General features: G+C 37.9%; 1 protein-coding gene across 5 annotated transcripts in view; it reads right to left on the minus strand.

Moving 5' to 3' along the window:
• Window positions 1-23,499, minus strand: part of OSBPL1A (oxysterol binding protein like 1A) — a 324,266-nt gene that overhangs the window by 297,211 nt on the left and 3,556 nt on the right. Inside the window, exon 1 of one of the 5 annotated variants that reach the window (XM_072604417.1) lies at window positions 16,689-16,786. The exons of 1 other annotated variant lie outside the window; for it this stretch is intronic. The gene's annotated coding sequence lies outside the window, so the exon portion shown is untranslated. Of the gene's footprint in view, window positions 1-15,490; window positions 15,962-16,099; window positions 16,234-16,688; window positions 16,787-23,499 lie in introns of those variants that run through there. 3 more of the 5 variants (XM_072604412.1, XM_072604415.1, XM_072604416.1) reach the window with 3 other exon arrangements.

Raw genomic sequence — 23,499 nt, forward strand, 5'->3', positions numbered from 1 at the left:
TATAACCCTTTACCTGTATATCTTATTTCACAGTTGTACACAAAAACAATTCTCAACATTTGTTCCTAAAACTTTGAGTTCCAACTTCTTTCCCTTCCTCCCTCACCACCCATCCCCACTGAGAAGGCAAGCAATTCTATACAGGCTATATATGTGTAGTTTTTCAAAAGACTTCCATAATAGTCATGTTGTGCAAGACTAACTATATTTCCCTCCATCCTATTCTGCCCCCCATTTCTTCTATTCTTTATTTTCACCTTGACCCTCTCCAACAGTGTTTACTTCTAATTGCTCCCTCCTCCCATTTGTCCTCCCTTCTATCATCCCCCTACCCTGCTTATCCCCTTCTCCCCTACTTTCCTGTATTGTAAGACAGATTTTCATATCAAATTGAAGGTGCATGTTATTCCTTCCTTGAGTCAAATGTGATGAGAATACGCTTCACTTTTTCCCTCTCACCTCTCCCCCTTTTTCCCTCCATTGGAAAAGTTTTTCTTGCCTCTTCTATGAGAGATAATTTGCCCCATTCCATTTCTCCCTTTCTCCTCCCAATATATTCCTCTCTTACCCCTTAATTTTATTTTTTTAGATATGATCCCTTCCTATTCAACTCACCCTGCACTCTCTGTCTCTATGTGTGTGTGGGGGGGGGGGGGGGGGGGGAGGATGTATAATCCCTCCAACTACCCAGATACTGAGAAAAGTTTCAAGAGTTACAAATATTATCTTTCCATGTAGGAATGAAAATAGTTCAACTTTCGTAAGTCCCTTGTGATTTCTCTTCCTGTTTACCTTTTCATGCTGCTCTTGATTTTTGTGTTTAAAAGTCAAATTTTCTTTTCAGCTCTGGTCTTTTCATCAAAAATGCTTGAAAGTCCTCTATTTCATTGAAAGACCATTTTTTCACCTGAAGTATTATACTCAGTTTTGCTGGGTGGGTGATTCTTGGTTTTAGTCCTAGTTCCTTTGACTTCTGGAATATGATATTCCACTCCCTTCGATCCCTTAGTGTAGAAGCTGCTAGATCTTGTTATCCTGATTGTATTTCCACAATACTTGAATTGTTTCTTTCTAGCTGCTTGCAATATTTTCTCCTTGACCAGGGAACTCTGGAATTTGGCCACAATATTCCTAGGAGTTTCTCTTTTTGGATCTCTTTCAGGAGGTGATCAGTGGATGCTTTCAATATTTATTTTGCCCTCTGGTTCTAGAATCTCAGGGCAGTTTTCCTTGATAATTTCATGAAAGATAATGTCTAGGCTCTTTCTTTGGTCACAGATTTCAGGTAGTCTCATAATTTTTAAATTGTCTCTCCTGGATCTGTTTTCCAGGTCAGCTGTTTTTCCAAAAAGATATTTCACATTATCTTCCATTTTTTCATTCTTTTGGTTTTGTTTTACAATTTCTTGGTTTCTCATAAAGTCATTAGCTTCCATCTGTTCCATTCTAATTTTGAAAGAACTATTTTCTTCAGTGAGCTTTTGAACCTCCTTTTCCATTTGGCTAATTCTGCTTTTTAAAGCCGCCTTCTCCTCAGTGGGTTTTGTACCTCTTTTGCCAATTGAGTTAGCCTATTTTTCAAGGTGTTATTTTCTTCAGCACTTTTTTGGGTCTCCTTTAGCAAGCTGCTGACTTGCTTTTCATGATTTTCTTGCATCTCTCTCATTTCTCTGCCCAATTTTTCCTCCACCTCTCTTACTTGATTTTCAAAATCCTTTTTGAAGGGGGAGGAGCCAAGATGGCGGAGTAGAAAGATACACATATGCTAGCTCCAAACCCACAGCCCATAAAATACCTATAATGAATTACTCCCAACAAATCGGGAGCAGCAGAAGCCACACAACAATGGAGCAGAGGAGATTTCTGGTCCAGAGAGACCTGAAAAACTGACCCGAAAGGTCCCTTGCCCAGACACGGAGCAGAGCCCAGCCCTGGCTTGGCTGCGCGGCACCGAGAGGAGCAGATTCAAGCGGGCTTCAGGGACAGAATCTCCAGTCCCCGAGCAGGTCCCTCCACCCACAGGCAGCAAAGGTCAGTGAGATGGGGTTTTCAGTTCACGGAGAGGGGAGTGGAGTGCCCCTATAACTCAGGCCCCCTTGGGAAGCAGCAGCGGAGGCAGCAGCGGATGGGGGCTCCCAGAGCAGGCAGGAGCTCAGATCCACTGTTGAAGGTCTCTGCATAAACCCCCTGAGGGAACTGAGCCCTGTGTGGTGGCCTTTCCCCCACCTGAGCACCTGAACTTAATCTCACACTGAATAGCAACCCCACTCTGACAAAGCCCTAAAGCTGGGAAGCAGCATTTGAACTTCAGACCCCAAGCACTGGCTCAGTGGAGGCTGGGTGGATCTGGAGGCAAGGTGGGTGTGGAGAGGACACTCAGAAGTCAAGTAACCTACTGGGGAAAAGCCCAGAAAAGGGGAAAAAAAATAAGACCATAAAAGGCTACTTTCTTGGGGAACATATATCTCCTCCCTTCCTTTAGGATGAGAAGAACAATGCTTACCATCAGGGAAAGACATAGACATCAAGGCTTCTATATCCCAAACAGGCAAAATAAATATCCAGTGGGCTCAGGCCAAGGAAGAGCTCAAAAAGGATTTTGAAAATTAAGTTAGACAGGTGGAGGAAAAACTGGGAAGAGAAATGAGAGAGATGAAAGAAAAACATGAAAAGCAGGTCAACACCTTGCTAAAGGAGACCCAAAAACATGCTGAAGAAAATAACACCTTGAAAAATAGGCTAACTCAATTGGCAAAAGAGGTTCAAAAAGCCAATGAGGAGAAGAAGGCTTTCAAAAGCAGAATTAACCAAATGGAAAAGGAGGTTCAAAAGCTCACTGAAGAAAATAGTTCTTTCAAAATTAGAATGGAACAGATGGAGGCTAATGACTTTATGAGAAACCAAGAAATTATAAAACAAAACCAAAAGAATGAAAAAATGGAAGATAATGTGAAATATCTCTTTGGAACAACAACTGACCTGGAAAACAGATCCAGGAGAGACAATTTAAAAATTATGGGACTACCTGAAAGCCATGATCAAAAAAAGAGCCCAGACATCATCTTTCATGAAATTATCAAGGAAAACTGCCCTGAGATTCTAGGACCAGAGGGCAAAGTAAGTATTCAAGGAATCCACCAATCACCACCTGAAAGAGATCCAAAAAGAGAAACTCCTAGAAACATTGTGGCCAAATTCCAGAGTTCCCTGGTCAAGGAGAAAATATTGCAAGCAGCTAGAAAGAAACAATTCAAGTATTGTGGAAATACAATCAGGATAACAAGATCTAGCAGCTTCTACACTAAGGGATCGAAGGGAGTGGAATATCATATTCCAGAAGTCAAAGGAACTAGGACTAAAACCAAGAATCACCCACCCAGCAAAACTGAGTATAATACTTCAGGTGAAAAAATGGTCTTTCAATGAAATAGAGGACTTTCAAGCATTTTTGATGAAAAGACCAGAGCTGAAAAGAAAATTTGACTTTCAAACACAAGAATGAAGAGAAGCATGAAAGGATAAACAGCAAAGAGAAGTCATAAGGGACTTACTAAAGTTGAACTGTTTACATTCCTACATGGAAAGACAATATTTGTAACTCTTGAAACTTTTCAGTATCTGGGTAGTGGGTGGGATTACACACACACACACACACACACACACACACACACACACACACACACACATACACACACAGCACAGAGTGAATTGAATAGGATGGGATCATATCTTTAAAAAAATGAAATTAAGTGGTGAGAGAGAAATATATTGAGAGGAGAAAGGGAGAAATAGAATGGGGCAAATTATCTCTCATAAAAGAGGCAAGCAAAGGACTTTTTAGTGGAGGGAAAAAGAAGGGAGGTGAGAGAAAAACATGAAGTTTACTCTCATCACATTCCACTAAAGGAAGGAATAAAATGCACACTCATTTTAGTATGAAAAAAAATCCTTTTTGAGTTTTTCCATGGCCTGGGACCACTGCATATTTATTTTAGAGGTTTTGGATGCAGAAGCTTTGACTTTTCTGTCTTCCCCTGATGGTAAATACTGTTCTTCCTCATCTGAAAGGATGGGAGAAAACACCTGTTCACCAAGAAAGTAACCTTCTATAGTCTTATTTTTTTTCCCTTTTTTGGGCATTTTTCCCAACCAGTTATTTGACTTTTGGGTCCTCTGTCAGGAGGAAGATATACTCTGGGAACCTATAAGTTCTCAGTTCCTCCAAGGTGGCACAATCAAGGGAGAGGATTTTACTCCCTGGCCTCACTCCTGGCTGAGATTCAGATGGGCTGCTCAATTCCCCCAGGAGCTTTAGGTAGGGGCAGGGAAGCCACTCAAGGCTCAGGTTCAGATCAGCTACTCAATTCCCCCAGGGGCTTTAAGCTGAGGCTCCAACAATGGATGCTGGCTGCTACCTGCCAAGGCACAGCTGTCTGTGTGAAAAAGCCCTCTCGCTGACCTCAGAAGCTGTCTTTGTCACCTGTGGGTTGAGGGATCTGTGAACCTCCACTACGGCTGGGAATTTCGCCCCCGAGGCCTGCTGTGGCCCTGCTCCTCCCAGCACCGCATGGCCAGGCCAGGCTGGGGTGCGACAGACCTCTCTCGTCAGCGTTCCAGGTCACCCTTGGCTGGAATTCTCCTCTACTCTGTCGTTCTGTGGCTTCTGTTGCTCTAGAATTTGTTGAGAGTCATTCTTTTACAGGTATTTTATGGACTGTGGGGGAAGAGTTAGAGTATGTGCATCTTTCTACTCCGCCATCGTGGCTCTACCTCCAAAAAGAATATTACCTTAAAGAAATACTTTGAAATATTTATCTGATAATAAAAGATGAAGAACAAATAAAGCTTTGTTCTTATATGTCAATGAAAGGGAAGCAGGAAATTTTAATCCACACTCTAATTTTATTTAGAGCCAAAACTAGTTCTGTGTTTGTACTTCAACACAATCCACTAAAAGTAAACTGTACAACATTTATGCTTGGCAATTTTTTACAATATACATATAAAATAAAAAAAGAATTCAGGGTACTAATGTCACCCAAAAAACTCTTTTAAGTATTTAGAAAAGTTTAGGGTAGAATAAAGGTTCTGCCTCCACAACATCCAAGACACATCATAAGAACAAACAAGCAACCCCCCACATATTACAAGCAACCAGTAATAACTGATCATATTGCCTCTAAAAAAAAAACATGCTATGTCTCTCAAGGACACCTCCAGGGTTCTAGCTACCCCTTCCCTTTAAGGTCATTTTCATGCATGATTTTAAACTATAACCCTTTTAGCAAAAGCTCCCCTTTGGGGGCTTATCTCAGAGAATAAAAAAGTTACATTCAAGAATGTGAATTAAAAAGGAATACTGAGAATAATTTGTTCTCAAAAAGTTTAAGATAGAAACTTGCAAAATGGAGATTTCTCTCCTTGATTCTCCAGGCCTTCAGGATTAACTTAAACTTCTAATTGAATATAATTCTTTTTATCAGAAAATGATATATTGTAGTGTTTACCTTTTTATTAAGCATTAATCAAGATACCTACTTGAATTGATAACTGAACTTTCTAAGTACGCAGACCTTGTAAATCCTCTTACCAGCACACTTGTAAATTAAAGTTTCACCTATGATCAAACATTTACTGAACACCTATCATATGCAAGGCCTTACACTCATGCTGATTTTGTTTTGTGATAAAGACCGGGCTGAAAGGAATCAGAACTAACTTTCATTTTGAAGACTGCTCAATTCAATTTTAACAGCTGCTTTCATCTCTCAAACCTAGCTCAATTTCCGAAGGCTCAGAGTACAGAATTTCTATAAAGGGGCCATCTAGAATAATGCAATCAGTCCTTTTCACTTCCATGAAGATAACAAAGAACTAGAAGATTAACACTGTTACAAATTTACCTGAAATGTAAGTCACCACCCTTGAAGAATGAAAAGCTTAAAAACATAAGAGCTATACACATTTCTATAGCACTATTTAATTATATATAATAAATTTAAAATTAGGAAAAGATTTCAAATAGATAGCTTCCGGGATTACCAAATAGCTCATGTTGTATTATCATAACCAAAGGACATATGATTACCAGAAATAGATACAATAATAAAATTCTGCTCATTCAACATGCTGACTTCCTACTTGGAATTAGATGTTTTAAATAATACACAAAAGTACAGTGTTTGGAGAATTTAGGGACATAAGGAAAATTAAGTATTCTAATGAAAAAAATGCATTTGACATCTGAACACTTCTGAATGTATAATAAACAAATGTCCACAAGAGAATACCAGATAACTACTTAACAATTTTGTGATGTTTAAGTATTATGGATTTTTTAAAAAAATTACTAAGTACCCAATTATGTAGAAGGCACTGTGCTAAACACTAAGGATAGAGTTAAAAATGAAATAATACCTGCCTCACAGACTAATACTCTACAGGGGTTAGAGTATGTAGGTTGGGTAAAATACAAGGAACTTTGAGCAGAAAGAGAAGCTTAACAACGGGGAAAGGGAGAATTAGGGCTGCCTCCATGAAGGCAATAGTACTTGAGTTGAGCTTTAACTGAACCTTAACAGATAATGAGGAACTGCATTCCAGTAATGGAAGACAGCTTGTGTAAATACAGTAGGCCAATCTGACGGGAATTTAGAGTGCAAGTAGAGGAGTATGCTGAGAACAGACTGGAAAGTAGAGTGGAGCCATATTTTTGCAACCCTTAAAGATGTTTATTTGTTTGTTTGGGGAAGGGGGAGAATGAGATGTATCTGCGCCCTGATAAAGTTTATATTTTTATCTATTCTGTGAATTCATTTTTATTTTTAATTCTAAGTTCTCTCCCTCCTCTCTTCTCTTAACCCATAGAGAAGAAAAATAAAAACCATTCCAAAAGATAATGAAAACCAAATTTGCACAAGTCACATCCTGGCAGGAAAAAAGCAAGACACTGAAGAAAATATGCTTCAATCTGTACTTTATCAGTTCTCTTTCTGGAGGTGGATATCACACTTCATACTGTCCTTTGAAATTCTGATGGGTAACTAGATTGAATAGTTAGCTACTCCACCTTTCAGATTTGATAATCTTTTCAATATTCCTCTTACTATATAAGCTGTTCTTCTGATTCAGCTTTCTTCATTTTGGCTCAACTCACACATCTTACTAGGCTTTTCTAAAATCATTCCCTTCATCATTTCTCACAGCACTACAGTATTTCAGTACCTTCACAGGCCTTAACTTGTTCAGCAATTCCACAACTAATGCGTATCCCCTCAGTTTCCAATTTTTTGACATTAAAAAAAAAGATCTACTATAAATATTTCTGTTATGTTCGGGTCCTTTCTTTCTCTGCTCTCTTTGGGCCACAGCTCTAGTAACAGTACCACTAGATCAAAGGGAACGTTTGGTATAATAGTTTTTTGGGAGCAGTTCTAAACTGCTTTCCAGGATGACTGGGCTGGCTTCACAGCTCCATCAATTATGCATTAGCATAATTATTTTCCCACATCTCCTCCCGCAGTTGTAATTTAATCATCAATTTTTGTCATCTTAGCTAATTTGATGGATGTAAGGTTGCACATCAGAGTTAATTTCATTTGCATTTCTCTCATTATTGGTGATTTAGAGCATTTTGTCACATGGCTATTGATAGCCATTTCTTCTACTGAAAAATGCCTATTCATATCCTTTGACCATTGGCCATTTGGGAAATGGCTTTTTTTCTTATAAATTTGACTCAGTTTCTGATATATTTTATCTATTCATTTATCAAATAAATGTGAAGCAAAGATTTCTTCCCAGTTTGTTGCTTTTCTTATAATTCTGGCTGTACCGGTTTTGTTGATTTATTCAGGAAGTTCAATTACGGCTTGTTAATTTTCTTTGACTAAGATAAAGGTTAAATATTTAAGTATTCTCTTTTCTGTCCTGATAATGTGGGCAATTCTATATTTTTGTAAATATTCATCCATTTCATTAAAATTGTCAGTTTAACTGCCATATAATTGGACAAAACAGTTCCTGATAATTGCTTCTATTTTCTCTTCACTATTTATGAATTCACATTTTTTACACTGCTAATTTAGTTTTTATTTTAAGCAAATTGTACAATAGTGTATCTACTTGCTAGTTTTTTCAAACAGCTCCAGGTTTTCTTCTTATTTCAATGATTTTGTTTCTCTTTCAATTTTGTTCATCTCCCCTTTGATTTTTGGGATTTCTAGTTTGGTGTTTAATTGGGGGGGGGGGGTTGTCAATTTCTCACTTTCTGAATTTTTTAGTTGTATGCCTAATTCAATAATCTGTTATTTCTCTTTTATTGATGTGAGAGTTTAGATGTTTTTTTTCCTTATGTACCGCTTTCACTATATCCTACAAATTTTGATATGTTGGCTTATTGCTGTCATTATCTTTAACAAAATTATTTCTATGATTTGTTCCTTGAATTCTTTAGAATTATTCAGATTTCCAATTAATTTTTAATCTATGCTTCAAAGGTCTTTTATTGAATATAATTTTTATTGCATAGTGGTCATAAAAATGTGTTTAACATTTCTGCTTTTCTGTATATTTCTGAGATTTTTATTTCCTAATAAACGGTCAATTTTTGTAAAGTTTCCATATACAGCATATATATATATATATATATATATATATATATATATATATATATGCATATACACACACACACATTTCTTTCTATTCCAATTCAGTATAATCCAGAGATCCATCATAATTAATTTTTCTAAAATTCTATTCATCTCCTTTGTTTATTTTGTGGCTAGATTTATCTAGATTTGAGAGGGGTAAATGGAGGTCCCCAAATATTATAATTTTATTGACTATTTTCTCCTATAATTCATTTAACTTTTTCTTTGAGAAATTTAGATGCTATCCTTTTGTAGTATTGATACGAATTCATTTTTGGTACCATTTGGTAAAATGCAATTTTTTTCTTTATCTCTTTTAGTTAGGTCTACTTTTGCTTTTGCTTTGTCTGAAATCATAATTGTCACCCCTGCCCTTTTTATTTCAGATGAAGTATGTAAGAGATTTTGCTTCAGCCGTTTATTTTAACTTTACGTGTATCTTTCTGTTCCAAGTTTTTCTTGAAACATTTTGCTGTGCTCTGTTTATAACCCATTCTGACATTCTCTTCCATTTTATGGATGAGTTCATCCTGTTTACATTCAATTATGCTTGTTGTTTACCTCCATTCTATTCTATTCATCCTTTTCTTTTTTTGCCCAGTTCCCTCTTTAAGAGTTCATTTCGTTTCTTTGCACTCTCACTTAATTTCCTTTCCCATCCTTTTAACCCTTTTCTCTCTTATTTTCCTATTGGATAAGATGAATTTCTATACTCAATGGTACACATGTGTATTCTTCCCTCTGTAAACCTGTTCAGATGATAATGAGGTATAAATTGTCTAATTCTCACTGCCTCCTCCATTGTATAAGACTCTTTCATGTCACATTTATTAGAGATAATTCCCCCACTCCCAGAGCATTCTTCTTCTTCACCCTTCCATTTGTCTTTTGAGATCATCCAAACATAATAGATTCATTCCAGGCTAACTGTCTAATTAGATTCTAAGACACTTAGGATAAAGTTCTGGGGAATTACAGGTATCATCTCCTCAAATAAAATACAATTTAACCTTTTTTAGTAACTTATGATTTCTCACTCATATTTACCTTTTCATACTTGACCCTTGTGTTCCAAGGTCAAATTTTTTATTCAGCTATGTTCTTTTCCTCAAAAACGCTTGAAAATCCTCTAACTAAATGTCCATTTTTCCCCCATGGGATTATATTCAGTTTTGCTGGGTGGGTTATTCTTGGTTGTAATCCTAGATCTTTTACCTTCCAGAATATCCTATTCCAAGTCTTCAGTCTCTCTACAGTGATAGCTGCTACATATTATGTGATCCTGACTGTGGCACCATGGTCCTTGAATTTTTTTTTGGGGGGGGGTTGTTTGTCATATTATCTCCTTGATGTGGGCATTCTGAATTTTAGTGACAAAATTCCTGGGAGTTTTCATTTTGTGGTTTCTCTCTGGAGATAACTAGTCAATCCTTTCAATTTCTACTGTACCCGCTGGTTCTAAGTCATCTAAAAACTTGTTTTTATAATTTCTTGAAATATGTTATCTAGGCTCTTTTTTATGACTTTCAGGTAGTGCAGTGATTCTTTAAATTATCTCTCCTCCATCTATTTTCCAGGTCAGTAGCTTTTCCTGTTAAATAGGTCATATTTTATTCTATTTTTTTCAGTCTTTTTGTTATTTCTTGATGTCTCATGACATCATTAGATTCCATTTAGATTGTGAGCTTCTTGAGGGCAAGTACTGTCTTTTGCCTCTTTTTGTATCCCCAACATTTAGCACAATGCCTGCAAGATATTAGGTGCTTTAAAAAAAAATACTGCTTGGGCAATTCTAATTTTTCGGAGCTATTTTCTTCAGTTAGGTTTTGTACCTTTTACCAAGCCATTGATTTTTTTCATAGATTTCTTGATTAGCTCTCATTGCCTTTTCCACTTTTTTTCCCTCTGCCATTCTTTTTTGGTTTTCAATTTTTTCTCTCTTTTCAAAACATTTCTTTTATCCTTGCTTCAACTATTCTAAAAATTTTTGTTTAGCTCATGTCCAACATGCAATTTTTCTTCCAAACTTTGCTCATACATATTTTCAAGTCAGTTTCTTCCTTTCTGGTCTTAAGCTTACCTGTCACTATAGAACTTCTTTATGGTCAAGTTCCTCTTTTGTTCACTCATTCTTCCAGACTACTTCTTGACTTTGAACTTGATGCTGCATTAGGCTTAGCTCTTTATTTGGGTGGGGGACAGCGGGCTAGGAACCTACCCTATCCTATCAGGGTGTTCACCCTGAGCGTCTGCTGCTGTCACAACTCAGTCTGGGGCCCTGCAGGTTTTCAGTGCTTCCAAAGTGGTATGATCCAGGGAGGCATCTGGTGTTTGCTGCCCTCCTGATCTGAACTTGGCAAGCTCCTGACCCAGGTTTGGGTTCGTTGGCTTATATGTGGTTGAATTTCAGTAGACTATTAGACTCAATCACCATTTGCCCTCTGGGAGGTTCAGAGCAGGTTCTACAGGTTCAGAGAAAATGAACTGCTGGCTCCCCTTTGGTCTTGTTTCCTACCCTGGTTCTTCCACCAGATTTCTGTGCTGGGTCAAGGATTTGAACTGAGTCACCTCTCCATTCCTGGGCCCAAAGCCACACAGTTAAGTTTCTGGAATTTGGTTTAGGCTCAATACTCTGCTAGGGCCCTTACTTTGGTTGTAGCCACTCCTCTTTGCCTTGGATCTATGACCCAGAACTGGGCAACGGGTGACAAGAGTTGGCACATGGCATCTGTTCCTGCTCCCAGCACTAGTTCAGAGGTTTCCCTAGGATCTCTCTCTGTCTTGGTGCTTCCTGCACTGATATTCTCTCTGTTTCCTTACCATACACTGGAATGGTCCTGGTCCAGTTGCTGCTGCTACTGCCATATTGTGCTCCTAATCAGTTCCTACCCCAATGGGCAAAGACATCTATCTGTTTGTCTTCCAAAGCTGACCTGGACTACAAAAAAATGACTCACTGTGAGTTTTTCTTGCCCTTCCTGATCAGAATTTGACTTGGTTTATGGATGAATTATGTTAGCATAGCTAGCTCTGTCCCTGTAGCCCTTAAAATACCAGGCTGGAAAGTTTGTATTATCCTAATGAAAGTCACTGAAAATTTTTAACCAGGGGAATAACATAGCCAAAGTAAAGCTTGAAGATTATCTCTGCAGCTATACAGAAGAAGCTGCATAAAAAACCATTGGAGTGGAGAGACACAGGAAGCAAAGGTAAGCATTTGTATGCTATTACCATAGGAGGCAAGAGGTGAAAGGTACCTAAATAAAAGTGTTGACCGCTTTAAAGGACAGAAAACTAGAGAGAAGGCGACAGATACTAAAGATGGTGCAGAGATAAAACCGACTTAACTTAGCACAAGATGAGAAAAGTTAAGGATAACTCAGGTTACAGAATAAGTAACTAGAAAGATAATAACAGTGCCTGTGAAAGAATAAAAGGGCAATCTAGCACGAAAAATGTAAGTACCATTTTGGACATATTTTGGAATGCCAATGCCAAGGCAGAGGTGACAGGCATATATCTAGTGAAGTACAGCATTCAGAAGAGAGATAAAACTAGATATATGATTTGGGAGTCATCTGTGTAGCAATGACAACTGAACATATGAGCTAAAAAGGGTCACCAACCAAGGAGGTAGAATGAGAAGCTAAAACCAGAGCTAGAACATGGCTAGAACAGCTAGAACAGAGCCTTAAAAAAACACCCATTGTCAAGGGGCAGGAGAATAATGATTTATCAATAAAAGAAACCAAAGTATGGTCAAATGCGCAGAAGAATACGAGAGAACTCTATCAGGGAAAGTCAAGAGAGAAAAGAGAATTCTGGATGGAAGTAGTGGGTCAAAAATGTTAAAAGCTATCCATGGCTCAAGGAGAACAAGTACTAAGGAAAGAGCCCCAGATTTAGCAGTTAAGCAATCATTGATAATTGTAATGAAACTTATTTCAATAGAACAATGGAGTTAGAGCCTGCTTTTCAAGGGACTGGGAAGTCATTGGCACAGAGGCAGATAGAGCAAAATCAAACAACTTTGGGAGTTTTGAAGAGAAAAACCAAAGTTATATAGTTTGATATCTGGAGAACATAGTAAAGGTTTTTAAAGAATGAGAAAGATCTTTTCATGTTTGTAAAGAAGAAAGCAGTAAAAAGTAATGATCAGTAGTACAAGATCCTGAATCAGAGATTAGATCAGGGGTACAAGTATATGTGTTTATTCTGAAAAGGCAAATGGAATAAAGGATAGAGTAGACAGTTGTATAAGTGTTTTGAGGTGTGAAATAATGGAGATGAGGCAGTTTATAACAAATGGTTCTCAATTATCTCAGTAAAGCAGGTGAAGTGATGAGAAAGATGGTGATAGGTGAGGCACTGGAGACTCAAGGAGAAAAAACATTCGACAAAGGAACTTTGAATATGACAATCAATCAAGGATAAATACAGGATAACCATGCAAGAGTGAGGGCCCAGTTGAGATTAAAGCACATGAATTTGTAGTATATCCAGTCAACATCATTAGGTGACAGACTCCAGGAGTGTTCACAGCATATAAGATAAGGAAGATGGTAGGGTTGACTCAGGGTTGAGAACTGGTAGGATGTGTATGGCAGTAAAACAAAAGAACAAAATACTGAAGTAGAAAAAACAGTGACATCTGTTTTACACAAAACAAAGAAAATGTACAATCTGGGGCCTATCCTGGCCTATAGATGACAAGTTACAAAGCTTGGCAAAAACACACACACCTAGAAATGAAGGAATACTGATGTTTCAAATTCTATGAAGCTGAAATCAGTCCCTAAAAGACAGTCACAACTGTAATTGCATATATAAGGTACATGTGTATATTTAGGGTAGGAAGACTAATGATGGTTTAACATGCCTTCCCTCCCAATCCTACACCTTATTTGTAAGAAAGGTCATCTGCTAACAAGTAACAGACAGAATCTTAAAATTTAAAAAAAAAAAAAGCTACCTTCTTTAACAAAATAAAAAAAGTGAAATCCAAAATGGTAATCAATTTTGAATTCAATTAAACTTTATTCTTCCTTCAATACTCCTTTAAACACACACAAACACATACATATTGTCTTTTAGAGATGATATAGTAAGGAATATAAGCCATAATTATAAATACAATTTATAAACCACTGAAAAAAAATAATCCTTTTTTATTACTCTTTATATCACTGAATAACTATGTTGTTGCAATAGCCTGCAAAGTGCCATCCAGAGTATCTTCAAAATAGAGATTTGTTCTCTAGGCACTTATCACTACAACTTTATTGAAAGTAGTCTTATAAAAACAATGAATATTTAATTCTTATAAAATTGTGCAAAATGTGCAGTGAATCATAGTTTATCATGAATATATTAATTTCATCAAGCTGCTGTCTGATTACCAAGGAAGACTTAACAGCTTTTATAAGTCAATAAGTAAAGGAATGGATACCACTGCAGCTTCTTTCCTTTTCTCTCTGCTGTGACAGAACTGTTAATTACTGACCCTTTCTTTCAAGGCTCAGATCAGTTATCTTCTCCACAAAACTTTTCCTGGTTCCCCTAAATAAGAGAGATCTTTTCCTTCTCAAATATTTATAGCACTTCTCCTGATATGACCTCCTCAAACAAGTATATTTTGCTCACTCTTTTATGTGTGAATTGTACAGTAAAACACAAATGAACTACTCCATCACTGATTTCCATTTCCATATAATTAAATTTCCATAAACTAAATTTCCTACAAAATACACTTAGAAGAACATGAGTTCTAACAGGTAAGAATTCTCAGACACAGCAGAGTTTCAACATGTGAAATCATAAAAAGCATGCTAGTTTTACTGTTTGTGGGTACCTCAAAACAAATAAATGAGAGCAGAAAAAATGAATCAAAAACAGTAGAAGATTTAAGTAGCATTAATTACTTACTTTAACTGACTTTATTTTTTAAAGCAGTCAATCATACTAAAGTAACATAGTTCATTTGTTCTGGGTAATTTTTGTTGTTCTGTTTTATAAACTTTCAAGCTAAAATTTATCAGAGACATCCAAGCGGAAGGAAAGAAAAGAGGAAGAAAGGGGAAGAAGATGTTGGTTGAAGGAGTCACAATATCAGCCAGAAAGCAACAGAGCTCCCCAAACTGCTACAAAGTTTTGCTAATTCAACAAGAGTTAGTGTTATCAGAGACCTCAAGACCACACAAAAACTGCATTCACATCGTTACTTTAACTAAATCTACTAAACTTGTACGAATTACCAGGTAACAAGCCCAAAATTAACTGCTGAAATTGTTGAGACGTCCATTACTTTAACAATTCTGGCCTGCATCAGGAAAAATAAAAACTAGAGAAGACCAACTTCCTCCCTTCTTTCTACAGATTTAAGTACTACTTAAGTATAGGGAGGAAACAATGTATCCCTTAACTTTTTAATCAGCAAAGGGGAAAGCTTTACGAAGTTTTGACATAAGAACCAGAGGTTTCTAGCTACATGCAGGATGTAAGAATCTCCTATATAGCAGGAGTAGAAAGTAAGCATTACCCATCCAAAGGGTATCCACAAGGCGCTTTACCCGGATTTCTCTTTTGAGAGCCAAACAAGCCACGTGAAGGCAGGTGCTAACAGGAGACACTAGTTTCATTTCGAAATAAACTGCTCAGGGCGACATGATGAGTGTCAAAGGCGGGATCAGAATCCAGATCTTTACCCTGAATTCAGAATTCTATTTATTACAAAATAATAATCAAAAAGTATTTTCCCAATCCTGAATGAGAACAAAAAGGCTTTTTTCCCCTCTCCAACAGAACGCACCAATTAACAATCTGCAGAAGCTGATACATACACAGAGGAAATTTACAAATTCACGGTCGCTGTAAGTGACGCTTCTTAAGGGAGCACGGTCGAAACCACCGAGGGCAAAAGCCCATTCAATCCACTTCAACATTCAAAAACACGGGTTTCTATTTACAAGCTGTCCGGCTAACGGCTCAAAATCACATTACCAAGTCCCATTAACAACAAAAGGCCATCTGCTGGCAGAGCCGAGTAGCTCGTTTAACACTTTCAAAGGCTCCTTCCGATCCATCCCGTCACGTAGCTGGGAACGCGTTACCTCTAGTCCCAAGGTACAGAACCGACTCCCGAAGGCTGCGCTGCCGCCGAGCTTCCCGGTCCCCCAGTTCCGCCCTGCCCCACCCCCACTCGGGACGAAAACTCAGCTCCCAGCTGGACCGACCCCGTGGGTCCGAAGTGAAACTGGTCACGTGAGGAGCTCCGGACACCGCCGAGCGAAGCTTCGATCTTCGGACAGCGAAGAAACAAAGTCCCTCCCCTCCCCCTCCCCCGCCTCGGCCCCCTAACCCACCACGACAAACACACGCGGGTCCTAGGAAAGCCCGCAGGGCCGCCCCCGGGGCGCCAGCTCCCGCCGGGAGCCGCAACAGATACTAACCGCTGGCTACTTCGGGCAACTAACTTCGTGCGCGGCCGAGTTCAACGCCTAGGGGCCGTCCGGGGAACGATCGCGGGGAAATGGAGACGGACCCCCGGGCGACGCGGAGAGCTGGGCGGAGATCGGAGGCTGAACAAAGAGCGGGGGTGGGGGAGGGGAAGGGGGCGTCACTGGGGACGGACGGACCGACGGACGCCTCGCTCTCCCGCTCTGGAGGGGGGCCAGCCAGCTCGCTCCCCGCACACTTGTAGGGAGGTCTCCCCAAGATCCGGGCGCTAGAGCTCACGTGGCTGGTGATGGCGGCTCGGGCCCCAGCGGGGTCAGTCCATCTGTCCGTCAGTCCCTCCCTCCGCCTCCGTGCACGCGACTCACTCCCTGCGCGCGCACCGCAGCCTCGCTCACGCCCCCCCAGCCCCCTTTATTGTCCCCCACCAACACCCCCCGCACGTGATGGGGCCGGGGCGGGACTGGGAGCGCGTGCTCGCCAACCCCCAGCTCCAGGCGGTCCGGTCCTACATGCCCTTGCAGCCTTAGAGGCTCCCATAGGCTAGGAAAGGGAGCCAAGCTTTGGGGCGCTGCTAGACCTCACCCCGGGGGAGGATACACCGGCGGGAGCTGTCCTGGGGGACCTAGGAGAGTGGAGGGCTGCGCGGACCCACGAGGGTGGCTGGAAGGCAGTCCAACTCTGTGTGTGGTTCCTAAAGCTGCCTTAAAAAGAGGGTGGGGCCTGGGGTGGGGGGAGAGGAGGGAGGGGGAGAAATCTTGTGGAAGTGAATGTTGAAAACCAAAAAGAAATTATTTAATGTTTTTAAAAAGAGCATTGCTGCTCTACAGAGCAATTTGGAGCTATGCCCAAAGGGCTACAAAAATGTGCAGACCCTTTGACCCAGCAATATCCTTCTAGGACCGTATCCCCAAGAGATCATCAAGATGGGAAAGGGTCCTACGTGGACAGAAATATTTATAGCAGCTCCCTTTGTGGTGGTCAAGAACTGGAAATAGAGCGGATGTCCAGCCATTGGGGAATGGCTGAGCAAGTTGTGGTATATAGATGTAATGGGATATTAGTGTGCTGTAAGAAACTATGAACAGAAGTGAGAGGCAGAAGAAGGAATTCTGCTCTTAGCTTTACAAGAGTGCTACAGGGTGTAAGTCACAGGTGACAGACTCTAACCAAGGCTGTGACCTAGCAGAACCAGGCTTCTGATAAGTAAAAGGTCAGAAGCTTGTCCACGTGCTTAATAAGCTGTTTGGGGGGAACATATCTAAGAGAAGGAAGAATGTGGAAGAGGTGGTCCAGGAAATTTCCTTTAGCCAATGGGGAACAAAGAGGGAAATTTAAATTGGGGACAGGGCATAGAAAGCCTGGCATTTGTCTGAGCAAATGTACTCCTTTAGGAAGTTACCCATTCACAAGGAATGTAAAACAAATGTAAAATAAAATCAGAGCTTTGCTGGCTTCACAAGCAGCTTCTTTCTAAAGTGAGCACACTTCTCACAAGAAAAACCTGGAAAGACTTACATGAACTGATGCTGAGTGAAAGGAGCAGAACCAGGAGGACTTTATACACCATCACAGCCACAATATGATGACTGATTTTGATAGTCTTAGCCCTTCTCAGCAATGCAAGGACCTAAAACAATCCCAGAGGACTCATGATGGGAGGGGGGAGGAAGGGAGGAGGAAAAAATTTAAAACTTATGGAAGTGAATATTGAAAACTAAAAATAAATTAACTTAAAAAAAGGAGGATTGCCAACATTTAAAAAAATAATCTGGGTTCAATAACGTGTCAACTTGGGCAAATAACTTCCCCTCCTTAGGCCTCATTTTTTTCACCTGTCAAATGAGGGAGTTGGACGGGAAGATGACTTTCCAGGCCTACACCTCAGATCTTCTAATTATAACCTTTCTGTAGTAGTGTTCTGGTACAGTAGGCTTAAGGGTGGAAACTAAATTTCCCATGAATACAACACCCTACAGTTGTTATGTTAAACAGGAAAACTAACTATCTGCTGTAAGTAAAGTCACATGTTTGGTTTTGTTTAGCATTGCAAAGAAAAACAAAATGTAAACCAAGTGAGAGCACAGAGGAAGACTAAATTATCATTTTTCTCCAGAGGAGATCAGCTGGTCATAAAACTGAGCTTAACTTCTTAAAATTAAAACATTTTTGAAAGAAACACGGAAAACATTAAATTAGGAGTATTCTATTGAAATAGTATAAGCATTTATAAACTTTGAGATTTGGCAGAAACATTAATACAAGTTAAGTATGATGCTCTTCTAGCAATGCATGGGTTATATATTATATGTAACAATAATTACTAATAATAGCTAGCATTTATATAGCACGTACTATGTGCTTTACAACTATAATTTCATTTAATCCTCACAACAACCCAGCTCACAACAAAGGCAAACAAGTTAAGTGACTTGCCCAGAGTCACACAGCTTGTATCTCAAACCAGTTCTGAACTCAGAATCTTCCTCACTCCAGGCTGGGTACTGTATCTACGACATCTAATAATAATATTCTTTTATATATCATAATACAGTGTTTAAATGACTGGAAGCAGAGCAACTTTTTTTTCCTATTCCTTCATAAAACCTGTTGTAGTAAACATATTTCTGAAGCTAAAGAAAAACAGACAATGAGACGATTAAGAGGATAGTTTTTTTTCCCCTGTATTTTCAAGACTGTCTCAGTTTATGGTTTTGGTTTGATTGTGAAGATTTGACTAGTGGAAACTTAGTCAATTTAATTCAGTGAGTATTTATTGTGACTACTATGTACAAATTGTGTTCTAATTGACCAACAGTTGTACCTGGTCTATTCTACCTGTCATCAAAAAATGGCACAAATATCAGTTTAGAAATAGGTAGGAATGAAAGATATAGAGAAAAAAAGATAAGAGAAAAATCCTTCTCTTTCTCTTTACCTTATTAATTAATATTTCATATTAAGCATAGTTAGGCACACTGGATTAAAAACAAATCCAGATGATGTGTCCTTTACTTTCTACGTTATGAAATAAGTTACAGTTAAATTTTGATACAAATTTCTTAAAATTACCCTTCTGAGGAATAGAATGCCTGTAGTCAAGGCCAGCTCCTTCATCCGAGTAAAATAGGCATTAACTCAAACATAACAAATTAATAAAATGTGTATTTGACTGTGATAAACATGTAAAACTAACTACATTATCCATTAGAACTACGATCAATTATATATATTTTAAAAAGTACATATATACATTTAAGTACAGTTTAAACACTTTGAGAGCAGATACTGTTTCACTTTTATCTTTATATCTAACACTTGGGAGTGCCTTGCATTTATTAATTTGATATTAAACTGACATAACTGTTTAACTACATTGATACTGAGAGAACATTTAACTGCCTGGAGAAAAAAGAAACCTCGGAGCCCAGGCCTTAGCTTATCTGAGAAGCCAGAAATGAAGTTGAGAATAAAGATAATGAAACTCACATTTTACCCAGTTTCCTCCATTCGAAGTGCTACATGTATTGTGTTTGGCAATTGTCAATGAAATTTGCATAATCAATTCCCATTAACTATTTTTTTTGTCCTAAAATTCCCATCCAGAAGATGAGAGTCTGGGAAAAAATAATAATAGTTAAAGACTTTTGCTAGATCTTGTCACCTCTCATCTTCCTGTACTCTCCAAGCAGAGGTCCTATCCTTTTGCAAATCTTTCTCTTACCCTGACCAGAACTTTAAAAAACTTTTAAAAAAATGTTTTTCCACACATCATATGACTTAGTTTGAGCCTTTCCGATACTTATAGCATCTTGTTTCTCTTTCCTGTATATCTAAAATTTATTGCCCTCATTTCCATCTCTTGTGTGTCTTTTAAAAATTTTAGTCTGTATGTGTTCTTCCACACAGATTCCTTTAAGCATATCCCTTTCTTTTTCCTTATCACTTTCTACCTTCTGCTAAATTTTCCCCTTTAGTCTCAAACTATTCTACTTATCTTATCACTGTGTTCTTTGAAATACAAGAACTAGCTATCTCAAGATAATGAAGTACTGATAACACTCTCCTCAATCTTTAATCTCAAACATACTTTAGATGATAACTATAATTTAACTTTCAGTCCAGGAGAGACCTACATGCAAACCTACTTCCAACTTTCTAGCAGTGTAACCATAAACAATTCACAAAGTCTTTCTGAGCCTTGGCTTCCTCATCTGTAAATTGAAGATAACCTCTAGGGTCATTTTCTAAATATTACTTGAATCAAAGTACATGAATTGCTTTGTAAACACTAACACTGTAAAGGTGTCAGCTATTGAAATAACCCAGGAACAATTAATAAATTAATAAAAGTATTGCTTTTGGTGCTTTCAAATGCTTTGAACCATTTCCTCCAAAATATAAGAATTTGTAAAGGGAACACTGTACAAGTACTTAGGGAACAACTAACTTTGCCCCCCAGCAGAATTTGAAAAATTATATTTAATTAAATCCAGGAAGCCTTCCACAAAATTTTCAGAAATGGGATGACTAAATCTTAAGAACTATGTTTCTATGCTAGGATAATTTTGGTTCAGGAATACTTTGAATATGATCATTCGCATTTTCCCACAATTCCCATCAATTCCTTGCAAAACCCCGTACCTATTGTTTGTATTCCCTTCAATGTTATCCCTAAACCTGAAACAACCTACAATGCTTCCCCAGGTTTTTGAACACTCCATAACTGTTGGTGTAGCTTTAAAGTGCTAGTAAAAATATACGTCAGACTTGTTAAGTCTTTTTAAAAGGAGAACTTTATAGGTTGGCTTTTTGGGGAGGGTTGGAAATAATGACTGGCTAGAAAACTGGCTGAAAAGGAGGTCAAGTGTCACCAAGCAAATCCAAATAAATTGTTGAGGTAAAGGGAAATTAGACGTTCCATGTGCCTGCGTACCCTGAACGTGGTGATTACTATAACATCTGGATACATTCAAGCTTTCAGAAATTGTAGAGAATAGGAAAGGTACCAAAAACTGGAGGAAAGCACACATTCTCATTATTTTAAAAGTGAAGAAAGATGGATACTAGAAATGGAAGACCAATGAGCTTGACATGTGTCCAACAAAAATTAAAAATAAATGGGAATAGTTGGTTGGTGAGTACTTAGATGAGGAAGCAATGATCACTAGGAGTCATCATAGATTCACTAAAAAAAAAAAAGCCCTGCCAAACTAAAATCATTTCATTTTCAAAGGACTACTAGATTCACAGATTAATGTTATAAGTATAACAAAACATTTGATTACAGCTTTTTAAAAAATAGAATAAGCCCTTTTTAGGGTCCAAGCAGAGACTAGACAACTATATGTCAAAGTTAATGCCTTTGGGAACCCCAAAGAGGTTAAAGAAGGAGGAATTGGACTAATATTTATAGCAATTCTTTTTGTGGTGCCAAAGAAGTGCAAATAAAGGAGATTCCCATTAATTGGAGAATAAGTGGGCAAGTTATGGTCTATGAATGTGATAGAATACTATTGCACAATAAGAAATGATGAAGGGGACAATTTGAGAGAGACTTGGGAAAACTTGTATTAACTGATGCAGAGAGAAATAAACAGAACCAAAAGAACAATTTATATAACAATATTGTAAAAACAACTCTAAAAGACTTGAGAACTCTTATAAACACAATTAACAATCATAAATCCTTAAGATTTATGATGAAACATGATACCCACCTTCTGATAGAAAGGTGATGAATTCAGCAAAGATTGAGGGTTTTTTTTTTAACATAGTCAATGTGGAAATTTGTTTGGCTCTACATATTTTTTAAAAGAGCTTTATTTTTCTTCCTTTTTCAGTTGGGGGAGGGGAGAAAGAGAGGGCAGATTTTGGCTAATTAAAAAAAGGAAAATTTTATTTAAAAAAAATCTTATCAAAGATGTATAGTTGGGATAGAAGGTCTTCTCAAACTCTAAGGACGCATCAAATTTTAAGATTATAGGATTCGGTGAATGGCACAGACAATAACTGCTATATGAATTCCAAAGACAGAACTAACAATAATCATGTTAATAGAAAGGAAATACTTTATGGAGATGATGCAACTTTAATTGAGCAAGGAAGATGAATAAACCAGAAAATAGATGGGAGGAAATTTCAAGGGAGGCAAATGAAAAAAAAAATTGTCTGGGGGTAATTACTTCCAGCAGTTAAGTAAGGCTAAAAAGGTAAGTTAGGTCAGATTTTAGCGTTTTAAATGTCAGGTTAATTGAATCACAGAATGAAGCAGACTATTTTCTCTTGTGGTTTGTTTTGTTTTGTTTTGTTTTTTCTCATGGTTTCTCCTATTCATTTTAATTTTTCCATGCAACATGACCAAGGTGAAAATGTCTTTAGTAAGAATGTCTGTGTAGAATACATATAAGATTCCATGCCATCTGGGGAGGAAGGGGGGAGAGAGGGAGAGAAAATCTAAGATTTATGGAAGTGATTGCAGAAAACTGAAAACAAATAAGTTAATTATTTTTTCGTAAAAAAGGAAACTTTATTTGAAGGGCAAAGGGGAGCCACTGAGGATTTTGGAGCCAGTAGGAGCATAACAAAGTGATATTTTAAGAAGTGTAATTTATTGGGATTTGTTGTATAGTTGTACTATTGCATATTTGTTGTACAAAATGGATTGAAGAGCATATAGATCAAGAAACCAATTAATATACAGAATCATATTCAAAACAAAATCAAGCAAATCCACATAATATCGATAAGATTACTAAAAAGCCTTTTAACATAAATATTACACTTATTTTGGGGGAGCTTGGAAAGGCCCTGTTTTAATATAAGAGTATGTCTCTTAAACTAAAAACCAGTATTATTTAAAATGTGAAAACACTATGTTTTTTCCAGTAATACAAAGGTAAAGGTAAGCCCTCGCCACTATTCTTTGACATAGAAATACCAACAAGAGCAATAGACAAAAGAAATTGAAGACAAGAATATTGGCAAAGAGGAGACAAAATTACCCTTCTTTCTAAATGATAATAATGGCATACCTACAGAATGCCAAAGGATCAATAAAGAAATCAATTTGAACAATAGTTTTAGTAAAGTAGCCAAACAGAAAATAAATCTACAATCATCAGTATTTCTAACTAACCTTAGCAAAGACCAGGAAGAAATAATAGAATGGGATCTCTCACTCAGAATAACTATGAAATACAAGAGATACCTGGTAGTCAATCTACCAAGACACACTCAAAATATATAAAGAACAATAACACTCTTTAAAGCAGAGGCCTGCAAACTGTAGTCCTACACCCAATTTGGCACATCAGCCATTTTGAATGGTGAACTAAAAATGGTTTTTTACATTTTTTAAATAAAGTTTTCATTTTGCTAAAAAATATAAAGAACA

Source organism: Notamacropus eugenii, chromosome 4, assembly GCF_028372415.1.
Source record: "Notamacropus eugenii isolate mMacEug1 chromosome 4, mMacEug1.pri_v2, whole genome shotgun sequence".
Taxonomy (NCBI): Eukaryota; Metazoa; Chordata; class Mammalia; order Diprotodontia; family Macropodidae; genus Notamacropus; species Notamacropus eugenii.